Raw genomic sequence first — 15989 nt, 5'->3', positions numbered from 1 at the left:
TCCAGCCCTTTGAGCATTGTCTCAGCCTCCTCTGAACTCACTCCAACAGCTCCACATCCTTCTTATGTTGCAGGCCTGAGGTGCTCAGGGCTCTTCTTGCTCCTCCTCAGGTCTCCAGCTGAGACAGAAACTGCTTTGTTTGATGGAAAGATGGAAAACAGGGAAAGGAAAGTCATGCAGAAAGGCAGTACCTCCTCATCTGGTACTTTGATGGGTGGCTGCGGGCCCTGTCAGCTCGATGTGCTCCCAGGGTTAATGATGTATTAGCCCTGCACCTTCCAGGACTGATCACAAACCTGGGACAGACTTGTGAAATAATTCATCTCATACACCCCTGCTTAGGATTTTCTCCAGCAAAAAGTCCAGTTTCAGGGCCCTCATCCCAAGCAGATCCAACCCACATGATCCAGGAGACAGTGATGCCCATGAGCCAGTGACCACTTTCCAGCATTGCACCCCTTGGAGACATCAGCAGTAGAACCTTGATGTGGTTCATCCCCCCAGCCATTAATAGTGCCATTACGAGTGCTATTAATTAAAGGGGAACATGGCTGTCTGTCTGCAGCACTGGCGGAGCTAAAATCCGGGGAGATATAGAAATCCCCAATCCTATGGATGAGGATGCTATTTCCCATGAGCAGAACAGTCCAGCCTTCCCCCATGCTTTGCCATGATGTCCATCCCCATCTTCCAACTTCCACCCACCCCAGCTCTCCAACCTAAAGAACTGATCTGGGGGCATTTACTCCTCTGACCGAGGTGTCATGTCCTTCTGCTCCAGCCTTACCTTTATGGGAAGGAGGAGAAGTCCGTAACATGGTGAATTATAAGCCAATGCTTTAAAACAATGTTTTAAACAGGAGGTTTGGGAGTTGAATTATTATTTATAATGCCCTGGGGGCACTGTGTAATTTATGGACAGGTATGAAGACAAGTAGGCGCTCAGACATGGGGATGAGCCCAGTGTAAATGCCGAGATAGAAAGATAGATGGAAAGATGAAGATAAGCTTCTTGGCCAGGAGAGCTGGAGATTGAAAAGCCTGCTCTTATAGATCTCTGCTCTCCTAGGGTAATACCTGCTACCCCAATACTCTCGCTCCATATAAAGTCATCTTAAATCTGGTGTAAATCATCTGTTTACTCTTTTTTCTTTAAATTAATTTATCCCAAGTGCAAGGAAAAAAACCCAGGAGTTGCTTTGTTGTTGCAATTTGCTGCTGGGCATTCCTATGTGTGCTAATGATAAGTATTAATTAAATAGCTTGCTGTTGTCTTTTAAATGCAGTTCTTTCAGGCTGTAATTAAACACAGACACCCAGCCCTTTCTGTCTGCATAGAAAGAGGCAGGCAGGCCTCCGGAGCTCTGCACTCCTTTCCTTGTAACTGGAGAGAAGTGGAAAATGAGGCAAAACCAGTTACCATTGGAAACTCACCTCCCTGTGCATGTCCTTCCCGGGGAAAGCAACCAGCTCAAGGAAATTAAAGGAATGCGACTTCCAAGATCCCAGCCCTGCAATCAAAGTAAGTTTATATGCCCTTAAGTCCTTCCAGCTTCATACATTTGAAAGGCAGAGGAGATCATTTTGTTTGATCTCCCGTGCAACACAGGCTGTTGAGCATCACTTTGCCGTGTTCATCGAGCCCAGCAACTTGTTGGCTTATGAACACCTCAATCTGAAGATCTGGAGATAGGAGTCCATCCCTCTCACTTGATTCCTGGTATCCTCAGGTTTTCTCACCCTTGCTGTGAAAAAACATGCATTGCTGTAAATCCCCATCCCCATGCTGCTCCCGTGGTCAGTATCAATATCCCAGTGTGGGATGCGCTTCCTGGGTAGACCTGAGCTCCCACCAACCTTGCTTCTCTCTGGTTTCAAATAGAAACTCAGCACTAAAGCCCCCTATGCAAATAAAGAAGTCAGATGCTCACGTGATGGAAAGCAACGCCAAATGAAATTTATTATATGCCTGCAATGCTGAATGACACCTATATCCAATGTTATTCCTGCCCCCAAAAGCAACAGGGCTTCACTTATCTACAATGCTCCTTCTAATCAATAAATACACGAAGAGACACTGGCTGGCTGCTGTACAACTTGTAAGAGTGGTGGGGTAAGATGCAGCTCGCTCAAAGGATGCCCATTTCAGAGCTGGACCATGAGAGACACGTTTCTGTCCCGCAATCACTGCACGGAGCCCAGAGAGCATAAGAGGAGGTATAGGGGGAGCAGAGCCAGCTCCTGCTGGTCACCCAAAATCCACTCATCAGCCTGTCAAATAGATGGCAACTATGAAGAGCTTCACCATGGCAAAGACAGTAGGGACCATGTTCAGTAGCTACACATATGTGTTATTTTGAATGGAAAGGTTTAAGGATGCATTTGTGTATTTTATAACCTGAGATCTGTAGAGTACATGTAACAAATATAGGGAGGATATAAGACATGCATTGCCTGCCTGCAAGGGGTCCTCAATTTGGGGCAGTGCAGCCGTTAAGGCACCCTGAGTGATGCTTCTCTGCCTTGATGATCCCTAAGGCTCCTATCAGCTCAAGGCTGGATTTGCCATGGGCTTTTCCTGTCCTCCCAGCCCCATGTCTGGGTCTGTCCTGTGGTTTTGGTGCAGCCCAATGGGTACCCACAGGGAATGGGGAACAGTGATGGGTGTCCTGGACCCTCTGCAGGCTCCTTCCCTGGTGAAGGAAGCACAGGGCTGGGAGCATCCTTGGGGCTGTTGATGTTAGCAGCAGCAGAATTAGCTCAGAAGAGGATTTTTCCCAATTATTTGTGTTTCAGAAATGGGAGAGACAAATGAGAAGGGAAAAGGGGGAAATAAAACGAACAAACAAAGCTTGTATTCAAAAATTAAATATTGAGTTGAAAAGGAATTTGAATTTCTTTGGATTATAAAAAAAAATAACCTTTGTTCCACCAAAAATGAGCTGATTTCACGCAGAAACTTTAAAAAACTATTTTAAGCTAAAGAAAGGAGGATATTTTGAAGCCAAATAGAATCATTTTTGACCAAATAGATAAAATTGTGTTTGAGTTTTGGGAAAGAAATTTAGAGATTTTGGAAATTTTGGAAATCTTTAAAACACCATAGAGCAAAAAAAAGTGATATAGGGGAAAGGAGAAGTGTTGCCTTGCTGAAAGAGAGCCAGTGGCTGCCCTGCATGGCTCTGTCCTTGTCCTGACACCCCTGAGATCACCCCCAGCACTTTAAGATCATGAGATACTGAGAACAAAGAGTTTGTGTTCTCTTTTTTGCTCTTTAATTTCACACTTTGGGGGCTCCCAAATCTTTTCAGCATTTTTAGGGCAGGTTAGAAACTGCTTCTTAATGAAAGCTGCGTGGAAAATCACATATAATGTGATGCTATCAGAAAAACAGCAAAAATAACGATTTCTGCGGAAAAAAGAAAGTGATGAGCACAGGAGGACAGTGATTTTGATGCAATTCTTTGCTATTCATCTCCTTGCTCTTGCTTTGGGACTTCTTGAGCAGAGATCAGGGTGGATGTTTGCACCTTTTGCACATGACTATGATATGACAGTGGGATGCTGCAGGAAAGGATGGGGAAGGCAGAAGGGACAGTGTATGCAGACAGCATTCTTTTGGTATCTGACATATGGAATAGAGCAAGACTCACAGTGCTGGTCCAACATGGAAACAGAAGGATGATGCTTTTGCCATTGAAGTTTACAATCAGAGCTTTAAGCAAAAGAGTAGCTTTTGAGGATGGGTCTTCTCTGTTGCTGACTGCATGACCCTGAGGAGCATCAAGATGGGGTGAGGACCAGGGGAACCCTCCCACAGCCCACTCAGCCCTTGGTACCAGCCTGTGTGCTGCCTATGGCCATCTCCTCTGGTCCAACACTGTCTGTGGACCAGGCTGCTGCCACCTCCTCACTGCAAGCTTGGACCTCTGCAGATCCATCTTGTCCCTACCTGCCCAGCAAAGCACCAGCATCCAGCCCCTGGGATGTCCTCGCTTCCGCTCCTGCAGGATGCTTGTGGGAATTAACGAGGCAACGCTCCCTAAACCCATCACATGCGTTTCAATAGTTTTAATTGTTGCCTTTAAGATAATTACAGGCTGGAGAGAGCAGCCAGGAAGAGTCCTGTGGATTTGCACCGGGGCTTGGGCGCACTGTTATGTACGGTACACATGGGATATTTGCCTCTTAGCAGTGGTTTTCCTCCTTGTGAGAGCAGTTTGCACACCACAAGGAGGAAGGACCACAGCACTCCACTCTCTATGGCTAGAACAACTGGAGCAAGGGGTCCTCCTGCATCCCACTGAGAGAACATCCCCCAGCACCCGACTCAGTAGATACTGACTCTTGCTCATTTAATCCACAGCTTTTTCCTCCTTCCCAAGCCCATTCAGAAGGGAATGTACACCTGAAGCAAGCAGGATGCCAAAATCAGACTCACAGAGGGGCAAGGAGCACCCCTTGCCCAGAGATGAGGCATCAGCTTCACCTAGCCCCAGCACCCTCCTTGGCTATTAGTGAGGTGGACCGTAGTTGGGGTTTCTTTAGGATACTGTGGTTTGTCCTTGTCCATCATTGGCCATTATCCATCCTCCGTTGCCAGAGAAAACATTCTGCTGATTTTAAAGGGAGATGTCTCAGTCTCTCCTGTAGCCTGGAGTAATTCAGTATTGAATGAGCGGGGCACGGTGGCTGCTTTTCCCCTGTGTGCAACTTCCTTGCAATTATTTTGTTGGAGCTCCCCACCATGGAGCAGGATAGGCCGGTTCTCAGGGATAGAACGACTTCCTGGGTGCTGCCAGGCCACTGACGCCCCTCAAAGCATCCAAGCCAATCCATATAGACTCACATGCCCAAGGGCATCACAGTGTTTTGCTTGCCAGGCTGTTGCTTTGCCATGGCTTAAGGTGCTGCTGCTTATGAATGGTTCATTCACATCCCTCTGATGAATGGGATGAGCCTGGTAGCTGAGCAGCAATGGTGGTGTGTGATGCTCATCCATCTGACTTTGTGTTGAAGAGGATGAGGAGCACTCTCTGCCTTGTCCTGGCACCTTCTCCAGCAGGACATGGGAAACTTCCCACCTCTCAAATACAAGTGAGGAAACAACCCAAATCCCAGTTTTTCCCAAGCACAGCCCAATGTCTCATTATGAAACCCACCAAGGTGTCCTTGTCCTTGCATTTGTAGTAATCTCTTTGTCACTGGTGCATTTTAAAGTGAAGACAAGATTTCATCTAAACACAAGAAGTTGCTCTAGTTCAACCTGCAGGATGTCCCATGGCCGGTGTGGTTTGCAGGATCAGGCTAGTCACTCACAAACATCGAAACCAGCAGTTAATGAAGGGGTAATGTGGGGCTCAACACACTGAAGGTAGGATTTAGTTTAGTATCTAACCCATAGAAACCCATTTAATAGCGCTTCTCCTAAATTGCTGATCCTTTTCCACCCTAACTCCTAACCTGGAAATGATCCCAGCAAGAAAGAAGGGAAATAGCTCAAGCATGAAAATGCAGTGACGGTGAGATGGCTTCTGGGTGCAGATGGAGGCGATGGATGGGTTCTCATCGCTGCTGCCAAGGCGAGTTATGGGGATGTATTCTGCCCCGCCTTGTGGACTTCATACGCACATCTGCAGGCAGTGGACTATATGTCAAACCCACCCCATACCCAGAGATGAGCATCCCGAGGGGCTCTTTGAGGATGGGATCTTCCCCTCCATGATCTGCTGGCTTTGCACCAGCAGTTCCTCACATTCCAACCCTCTTCTCCCTTCCCCTTGCCCCTTCCCTCCCCCTGTGATATGATGCATTGGCAGTGAAATAAAACAATCAGCTATTGCGTTATTACTTTCCACCCCTACTTCCCTCACGGGCATCTGTATTTCTGCAAATGCTTTTAATATTTGCTAATAAAAGCAGCTCCAGTAATGACATGCTCTCTTCCCAAGACAAAATTGCTGGGACTGGCGTTATCTAACAAACTCCTTTTGGCACAAGCACGGCTGCTACGAGCCATTTCTGCCCATTCACAGGATTATCAACCATCTCTGCAGCCAGCCCCAGCCCTCCTCTCTCATTCCTAGTTAATTGGTGTGAAATTGGAGCAAGTTCTCAGGTGATAATGTGTTTGCATTTACTGCTTCACTGAACCACCCTAGCCACTCAATCCCAGCTTCATTAAAGCCTCAATCTCAGCTTTTGCTCCTGGCTGTGAGCTTCAAACCCTATTTCCTGCGTGGCAGATATACAGCCTAACACATGTCAGGAAGGCAGCTTGAGCGGAGCTGCTGGGAACAAGCAAAGCTACTGCCTGGGCGCCGCTCCGGGGGAATCACGTTCGTGGTGGGAATGATGTTCGGAGTCCCCGTGATGGCTTCATGCTGGGTTGGTTGGCTCCCTGCGCTTGAAAAAGGCATATTTTGTGCCCTTTAATTATCTTTGATTAATGAATTAATGTATTTCTTCTTCTTTTTTAATTTCTGCAGCACTTTGAAGATAAAAAGCCTTCGCCTGAATTCTGTGATTAGTATTTAAAGACTCAAGCAAAATATTTGGAGGCAGAAAAAAAACCTAACCGAGGAATGCCTGTGTTCAAACATTCAATAGGGCCTATTCACAGGATCGGATTCCAGGGTTATTATTAGCAATAAGGTTATCTTTGGCATCATCTTTTTATGCACAACATGCTACTGGATTCCACCCTCCCCTTTTGCTCGGGCCCTGGGGCAGAAGGTATACAAATTAGAGCCAGTTCAAACCTTGTGTTTTTCATGCAGGCAGAGCTGAAGTTAGGCGAGGTCTGCCACAGTTATATTTAGGACCATCCATAAGGCTTTTTGGTGTAAGATACATGTTTAAGGATGCTCCAATGGAGGGGGAAAAGTGTCGCTGCTGGGGTAGCTTCAGCCCCACCAGCACATGCTGCTGCAAAGCTGCCATCCATTAGGGACATTGGTGAAACCTTATGGGGTGACTCTTCAAACTGTGCATGGAAAGGGATGGGTTGGGCTGCTCCTACCCCTGTAGGTCAAGGAGGCGGCTCCGAGCATCTTCCCTGGCCCGTGAGATCTCACAGGTCTGGACACAGGTCTGGGTTTGGACAGGTCTGGACATGGCCAGGGAGAATGAAACCCTGCGAGATGCACCACAATGAGAACCTCTCTTCTGGGGAGCCGAAAGCACCTCTCTGCTAGATTGGATGTGCCCAAAGGGCCCCACCTTCTCCCAACCCCAGTCACAAGAGACACAATGGTGGTTGGATGGGTTCTGGGCACAAAAGCAGAGAGCAGCTGCCTGCTGCCTCTTAGTTTGGGTGTATTCCTAGCTGCTGGAAAGCTGCAGGTAGGAGTTGGGGTTTTGCTGCTGTTGTTGTTGGGGTTTTTGGGTTGATGGTGGGTGTGATTTTTCAAACGCGCTCCTCTTTGGCACATCTCTACCGGCGACGTCAGTGAAAGCCCTGGGATGCCTCCACCAAAACCCAGGAACACCTTCCTTTGAAACCCGCCCTGTGCGTCTCCCCACATCCAACCACCAGGAATTGCTGGTGGGAGGAGGCGAGGCCACATTCAGCTGCCATCCATCACCCCAAACGGCTCTGCTGCTGCACCGAGTCACCCCAAAACAGCCTCCAAAAACCGGGATGCTCATCCGTCACCAGGGTCTCCATCTCGGATGCAGGCAGAGCCAAAACACATAGAGGCACACTAAAGGATGGGCAGTGTGGCTTTGAAACAGCGCAGCAATCCCCTGTAGCCTAGTTTTTAGAGAAAGTATTTTGTAGCTGGTTTTTCTCTTTGTGACTAAACGTGGTTATTAGGCCCCAAGTGCATCATTAAACCTGTTATTAAAAGTAAACATGTAAAGGGGAATATACTAGTGTGCAGCAAGCTCATCCAGGGCACTAGACCCTCTGGAAAAGTCATTAACATTTGTATGTAAAGTGAAGGTAGTTAAGAACATATTGGGCTAATTCAGGGCCTTAGAGCTATTAAAATGAACTATCATTAAAAATAAATATGTTAGGCAGAATACGTTGCATAATTAGAATTATTACAGTGTTTACTCTGATTGTTTTTTATGCTGGCCTCTCACTTAAGAGGTTATTTGTATGTATATATGTGTGTTTTATATATATATACATACACAGTAATGTTCCTAGCTATATATATATTTGGTTATCTATTGTGTTAAAATGACCCTGTAGGATAAATTTGACTTCCTTATTGCAGGATGAGACAGAGCCCTGGCAGGATGAAGCCTTGGATAAAACCGGGGGGGGGGGGGGGGGGGCGAGAAATAACACATAAATCTTGGCTCTATGTAAGGGTTGTGGCCACGGTCCAGTGTTTGTTGAGTTCAGTGGGAACCTTTCCTTGACTTTGCCTTGCTGGGTCAGACCTCAGGAATGCGCCTCCTGCTTTGATGGTTTTGCCATTGGAAGGTCAGCTCGGAGAGTCAAAAAATCAGCAGCTTTGCTTTCCATGGGCAGCTCCCGAGCCCAGCTGCATCAGGATTTGGCCACTCACTGCAGCTCGTGCTATCTCATTTTGACCTGGTCTCCTGTGACTTGCGTGTCCCTAAGGAGGTGGTAGGGTGGGATCGGCTCCGTGTCACTGGGGTCTTCCCAGCTGGGGTCTTGGTGCTTCCCTGAATGGGAAAGGATACTCCCAGGGAAGGGTTTTTCCCTGCAGTTTTGGACTTCTGCTTTTCCAGCGTCTGAGACTGGTAACATGTCCTGCCATAGTTCCTGCATAACACATATACTATTTATATAGTATGTATATAAATATATATATAATAGAATCATGGAATAGTTTAGATTGGAAAGGGCCTTTACAGGTCACATAGTCCATTTCCCGTTACAATGAGAAAGGACAACTTCAACTAGATCAGGCTGCTCAGAGCTTCGTCCAACCTGACCTTCATACACCCTGATGCATCCACCACCTCTCTGGACAATCTGTTCCAGTGTTTCACCATCCCCATCATAAAAAGTTCTTGCTTATATCTAGTTTGAAACTCCTATAGGAACCATAATGCTGACTGTAGTTACCTGCCAGGGACTAGTATGGGAGCTGAGGCTTTCATGAGGCTGGGGAAGACGAGTAAAATAAATCTCAGCCCTTACCATACCATCCAAGGGACTTGCTCCAAAAATTCCTCCAGGAGCATCACCCCACAGGATCAGAGAGGAAGGACCACAGATCAGGGAGCAAAAAGCTACGCTAAAGAATTGCATGGGATGGGAGATGACTCTCAAAGAGCAGCCTGTTGGAGGGGCTTATCTTTTTTCATTAATTATAGTGAAGGGGATAACTGTTGGGTGGCAGTGACCAGCACCTTCCCCTCCAGCTCTTCCATGAGAGGTGCTCAGAGTCTGCATCCCAATTACCCACCATGGATGTCTGCAGGGGTCTCAGGGTACTGCATGCCCCAGCCCTGTCTGTGGGTCACTCATGGGGTTGCCCCACCACCATGGCTCTTTGTGAGTGTTTCCTGAGCTGGCATGACCCTGAATGCCCATGAGCATCAGGGAGATAAGCACCTGCCCCTCGCTTTCTAGGAACAGAGTTATTAATGTCAGTAGATGGCACTATTTCTTCTGTGATAAATGGAGGTGGTTCCCACCACTGATCTGAGCCGTGAGCTGGACCTGGCAGGAGAAGTACCAGGCTGAGGGCAAGCTGCTTCCCAAGAGCTCCAGGAGCCAGTGGTGGGCTCCATAGGGGGCTGTAGCTGGATGAACTGGGAACTGGGCAGAGTCTCCAAGGTCCCTGCAGAGATCTGTCCTCCTGGAGGTCACCTTCCCATTGGGGTTGGTGCCCAATAGTGAGTCGATGATCATCATCCCAAACCTCAAGCACTGCTGCCAAACCACAGTGCTGCTTGTTTTGTATGGGCTCTGTTTTTAGGGTTGAAATGCAGTATTTGCTGCTGATTTGCCAGATGGAAAGAGAGGAGATGACAGCTTCTGCATCTCTCCCTGCTCCAGGTGACACCATTGTGATCACCATCTCTGGATGCTCTCAGCTGAAGCGGTCCCATTCAGCCATGGGTCTCATTCAGAGAAGTCTCAAAAGAGTGCCACCACCCTTATAGTCCCTATAAGCTTCTAATATCAGCTGAACCATAGAGCTGCTAACTCCTGCCCCATCCACCAGCACCAGATCTGCTCCCATGTGTGCCAATGGACTCTTGGCCATATCTGTGTTGCAACCATTGGCCATTCAGGGGTCACTCTCCACCTCGCTGAAGTGAACTGAATCTCAAAGAGGTGCTACAGAGCACAACTGAACATTTGAATACTAAAACGAAACCCTGCTGGTGGGAGTACAGCTGCTATTACACCTATTATTTAATTGTGGCGGTGTTTCAGAGCCCTAGGCATGCACCTGGACCCCTCGTGCTAGGTGCTGTACAAACAGGACGGAGGAGAAGGCTTTGGCGTTTAAAGGCACTGAGTCATTCCTTCACCCTCTCATCTGAAACCTCAGCTTTGTCTAAAACCTTTAGGATTTTGTTTAATGGGTGCAGCTAATGGTGAGGTAATCAGGGAGCCTTTCGACACAAACCTGAGCGATCAGTGGGTTGGATGCCTTTTGATCTCGTTGAGGAGCAAAGGCGCTGTGAGGAGAAGACTCGTGGTGGGGTACCTGGTGATGCTGTGCCAGTGGGTGGCAGAGACCAGCCTGGGACTGCGTCTGCTACATTGAGCCCCTTGTGTCAGGGCCCTACATCACCCTTTTGCCATGTCCTGGTGCACACTGGGGCCTTGTGGGCATATCCATAAGACTGCTTAGATGTCACACAAGAGATGGGAACCCTTAGTGATGACTGTCCCCCGCAGAAAGGTGATGCGTGTGTAAGACCTGCTGCTGATAGGACATCAATTTCAACTTACCCTCCAAGAAGGAACCCAAACCAAGCAGTGAGTGTAAGCCATGCCCTTCCCAGGCTTCTGTCTGGCCAGCTCCATAGCTTTGCTTCCCAAAGGAAAACCATGGAAAGAGGAAAAGGTCCCCAGTAGGTCCCTGCAGCAGAATGGTGACCAATGGATGCCCTAGGGAAGGGTGGATGGTCTCTGCTGGGTGGTTAGCCCAGACTGTCCCTCATGTGCCATGTGTATGGTGCACAGCCAGGCCAGAGCTTGTCTTCTCCTCTTCTGAGGGTGACTTCACCCGAAACCTCTGCTGTGTGGCAACATCTGACTGGGGTGTGAGCTGGGGCGATAGTTCTGCAATGACAGAGGCCCCAAGGTAAACCCATGAAGTTAGACTTGTAGGTACATTCTTTTGCACTGATCTTCTGCCTGGCAAGCTGGTACAAGCTACACCTGCAGGACTCCTTTCCCTTCCTGCTGGTGTGAGCTAGGCCTAGCTCAGAAGGTCCATGCTGGTACAAGGTAGGTGATGGGGGGACTGCAGAGTGGTGCGGCTCCTCTCCCATTATCTGGCACTGGTGGCTTGTTGTATGGGCTCAGGGGGCATGTTTGCAGCCCCCCAGGATCCTAACCTTGTAGAAACAACCTTTTCCAGCTCATCTGAGACCAAGCCCTGCCAGGTTAGAGTTCAGTTGGATGAGCCTCTGCATGGTCACAAGGAAGGGGACAAGGGAATATGGATAGGGCAGGGGACAGATGAACTTGGGTTGAGCACACAATCTCTTCAACGCTCAAGCTAAGGTGATATCCTTTGAAAGGACCTTAAAGTAACGTGTTCAGAAGTGCTACAATAGAAACAGTAGTTCTGAGGGGCTCCTTTTCAGTGGCAGCCAGCTCATGCGAGGAGGGAAAAGGGACGGATGGAGGTAGATCTGCTTCTGCTGGTATCAGATTATTATAGAATCCCAAACTGATTTGGATTGGAAGGGATGTTAAAGCTCATCCAGTTCCAAGCCCCTGCCACAGGCAGGGACACTTTCCACTAGACCAGATTGCTTCAATCCCTATCCAACCTGGGCTTGAGCACTTCCTGGGATTAGGAGGCCGCAGTCTGTTTAGGAGGTGCAATATAAAGAACAACCTCCTCTACAGTCACCTCACCTGACTGACAACCAAACACAAATGGTAAAATGTCTAAATTGTAATTTCATCACAAGGAAATTGAATGAACAGGGTGATGGAGGGGGGAATACAACTCCCAGCTGCAGCTAAATATACAGCTGGCAGCAAGAGTATGCTGTTCGGTACTGGAAGGGAAGGTTTGCTGCTCCGCTTTGCATTAAGCATCATGTATCTGTGGCACAGAGATGCCATGCTGGATGACCAAGGCACTCACAAAGATACTTCCCCAGCAAATGTCATGATAGTCCTCTCTGCCCCGAGCAGTCATCAGCACAGATCCCATCCAAGCAGGGACATCCCTGTGGACCAGATCAACTTTTTCACCCCAAAGCCCGTTTTGCTGATCTTTCTCCTTGTTTCAGCCATGGGGCCTTCACCTACTATAGTTTCTTCTCCATTAATGCAAATCCTTATCTCACCCAGCTTCAGTCACTGGAGGTGGGAACTATATGACTAAATGCAGACAGCTAAAAGGCCTAGAGGTCTTGCTATGCTCCCTTTATAGTCGATGGAGATCTAATCTGTACAGCCAGGGGAATTTAGGGTGCAGTTCGTTTTGTATTAAAGCAGTTGCAATCAGGCTGAGTGAATTGCACCTCCAGAGGGCCTTTGGTGACTACAAAGGGTGCTGAGGTTCCCATTTAGCTCCACAAGTCAATGCTGCAGAGACTGCTCAGTGATGTGAATGCCACCCTGGTCCCACTTGGCTGCCTGGGCTCCTCCAGGAGAGAGTAGAGAAAATACCCATGTCCATATGGCAGCTCAGCTACCTGCCCTAGATACGTCTTAGATGGAGCAGGATGGCCCTTTGTGGCATCCTGTCACTTGCTGTGGAGTGTAGATATGCCACAGATAGCTTCTAGGAGGTAAGTTAGGAGATAAGCATCCTCCGTTCCTTTAGTCTAAGCTTGCCACCTCCCACCAGGCTGCTGAAAAGCTCGTGAGTGTGGGCCCATCACTATTGCTGCAAGAGGATGACTGCAGAGCAGTTCAGAGTTGCACGCTGCAGGTGGTTCCTGTGTCCCACCAGCAAGCCTGGTGTACCCCAAACAGGACTATGTCTCTGGCCATGGGAAAGCCCACCTGCAGAGATGAATCTTGTGGCTTGGAGAAGTGTGTGAATATGGGGGGATAGCCTAACTTGTTGGGAGGGTCCAACATCTCCAATAAAGAAACCCTGGGGACCAGTGCATGCCTGTAGAAGACATCTTGTACCTGGTTCTCCCTGGTGGTTTTTCTCCCTGGATCCAACCAGATGACACTTGGGGAGTTACATCATCCTCTGCTTCCATGCCTGTGTGGCCAGGGTGGTGGTGTCCAGGCCTGAGATCTACCAGACCACTGAACTCATCCTTGGCTTCCGTTGACATCTATGGGCTTTGAGCCAGCCCTCATTAACAGGAAGGCTGCAGAACATCCCAGCAAGGCAGAAGGGCAACGACACAACCAGAGCCGGGTGATGGGATGCTTCTCCCAACATCTCCCCACCTCTCCTGCTTTGAGCATCTCCTGCTGGGTGCGGAGGATGAGGTGCCATGCGAGTGTCCCAGTGCTGGTGCTCTGCTCTCCCTTTATCTGCACATCACGCTATGCTAACAAGGCACACGTACAATGTTTGTGTGTGCATGTGAGAGACAGAGCTCTGACTCCCGGCCAAGCGAGGAAAATCATTAGTTACAGGCTCTGCAGGACTGAACTTGACGAGGAACTTGGGGCTTTGCCCCGACAGTGCTAGGTGCTGGTGCATTATTCAGGTTGTGGCTATGTTGATTTGCAGATCTAATCGCTCCAACAACACATACAGAAAATTAATTTGGACACGGGCCTGGTTTCTAGAGAAAGTTGGACCTAAAGGCGGGAGGTTGGTCGTGTGGCTGAGGAAAAGGCCCAGCATGGGGAATAGCTCGCTCCCAGCTCTTGAGCCTCATGGAGGAGATGGGATGAGCATGGAGCAGAGAGGAGCCAAGGAGGTTAGTGGCACTGGAGTGTGTGATAAGTGGGACCTTGTCCCTGTTGTGTCTTCCTAAACCAAAGCCTCAGTCTCTCAGGGCTGGCTGTGTTCATATGTCTTCTGCTGTGTTCATATGTCTTGTGTTGGTGGGAGAGGGGTTGGGTAGAAGGGGTGATGCTTTCCTCTTCCCAGCCAAGGGCTGGCCCACAAGGGGTATTGATTGAACAGATCAATTGAACCAATGTCTGAAAGTACATCTGTTTAGAAAAACATTGCTATTGAGAGTCAAACCTGACTCACTGCCAAAGCCTTCATCTGCTTTCCTCCTCCTCACCTCGCTAACAGCTCCTGCCTTCATTAGAAATCAACGTCTCCTCTCAGTGGTGAAGTGAGCAGTCCCCAGCACCAGAAATTCCTCCATGGAGAAGAAGCCATGGGTTTGGGGTGCCCCCAGCTTTGTGGGAATGCTGTCTGCCCTCCTGCTTATCCCACATGAGCCGGTGCTGTGAAAGCCGGTATCCACTCAGTCCCCCATCCCCCTTGAATTACCTGGCCAGCATTCTCCCTCCTTTTGAGGGAGCACCCCTTAACTTTGCCTTCAGTCAGGGATGCCTCAGCACTGGATGTGCTGAATGGCTCCCTTTTAAAATGGGATTTAAGAGGGCATTAGGGACTAATTAGGTCTAATCAACAGCAGTGGCTGTTTTAGACCTGGTGCCTCCAGTTGACATCAAAGGGTGGAGGGAATGGGGTGAAGCAGCAGCAGGAAAGATTTAGACCCTGTGAAATCCCCTCTGGCAGGGGTTTTGTGTCCCTAATCCCTCTGTACCCACTGGGCAGGGAGGCAGCGTGGTCCTCTCCCACTGGAGACGGGTGGGCTGGAGAGGTCCTGCATCACTATCACTGTCTCCTGGGGTCCATCACCTTTGCCACCCTACTGTGAGTAGCTGCAGGTGGATTTGGGCAATTTGGGGCCACCCCAAGATGTGGGACACCAGGATAGATGTCCCAAGGGAGTAGCTGACGAACAGGGGGGAACAACAGTAGAGGAAAGGGGAGACGGGGACACACTCAGAGCTGGGGGAAGAAGGGAGACAGCTATTTGCCTCCCCTGGAGGCTTCCTTAGATGCAGTCAGGGCTGAGTCAGGGCTGCTCATGCACAAAGCTACTCATTAGCAATGTGAAGTATGTTGGATGCAGGACCCTGAGCCAGGTAGGGTTTATCTGCCCAGCGTGCAGCAATAGCAGCTGATTCACACACAGCTTACCCAAAGCACGAAAGTTTCTCACCATTTTCTGCATGTCAGAGGGACGTTTATTGTAAGGACTTGTATTGTCTAAATCACACAGAGTAGTCTGAGGGCACCAGCAGTAAGTACCTGCCTCCCATTCAAAGCACCACCAGCTTCTTACAAGGTCTGCAATGATTCGGGTGGCTTCACTCGTGCTGGGAAGTCAGGGGTCAGGCTCAGCATCACCTCCGCCAAAGCTGATGGTCCAGGATGAGAAAGATGGAGTTTGCTGGCAGTGGTTCTCCACACGATTCAGTTTACACGGCAGTATCGAACAGTGGTTTAGCGGAGGGGGGATGGATGTTATGGATATCACATCCTTTTAATGGAAAATCAGATCTCAGCAAACAGCATTTCGGAGAGCACACAGAAAACAACAGCTATTTACAGGGTTATGGACGCAAATGCCCTTGAATGATACAAACCGTCTTAAGGGGAATTTTTGCGGCTGATTAAGCGTAACCACAAAGCTTCAAGAAAACATGTGTTTATTTTAAGTAAGTAATGTTGATTACTAATGAGAATACTTAGTAGATATGATCAAAGGTAGCTGAAGTGCCGTCATGATATCAAAGACTGGGATGGAACGCTTAATTTAGATGTTGAAAAGCCAATCTAAGGTGAGCGTCTTGAAAGTAAATATCATTAACAGTATCTAGATTAGACCAAGGTATAAAAAGA

The sequence above is a fragment of the Psittacula echo genome (assembly GCF_963264785.1).
Source record: "Psittacula echo genome assembly, chromosome: 1".
Taxonomy (NCBI): domain Eukaryota; kingdom Metazoa; phylum Chordata; class Aves; order Psittaciformes; family Psittacidae; genus Psittacula; species Psittacula echo.
This window is presented reverse-complemented; position numbering follows the sequence as displayed.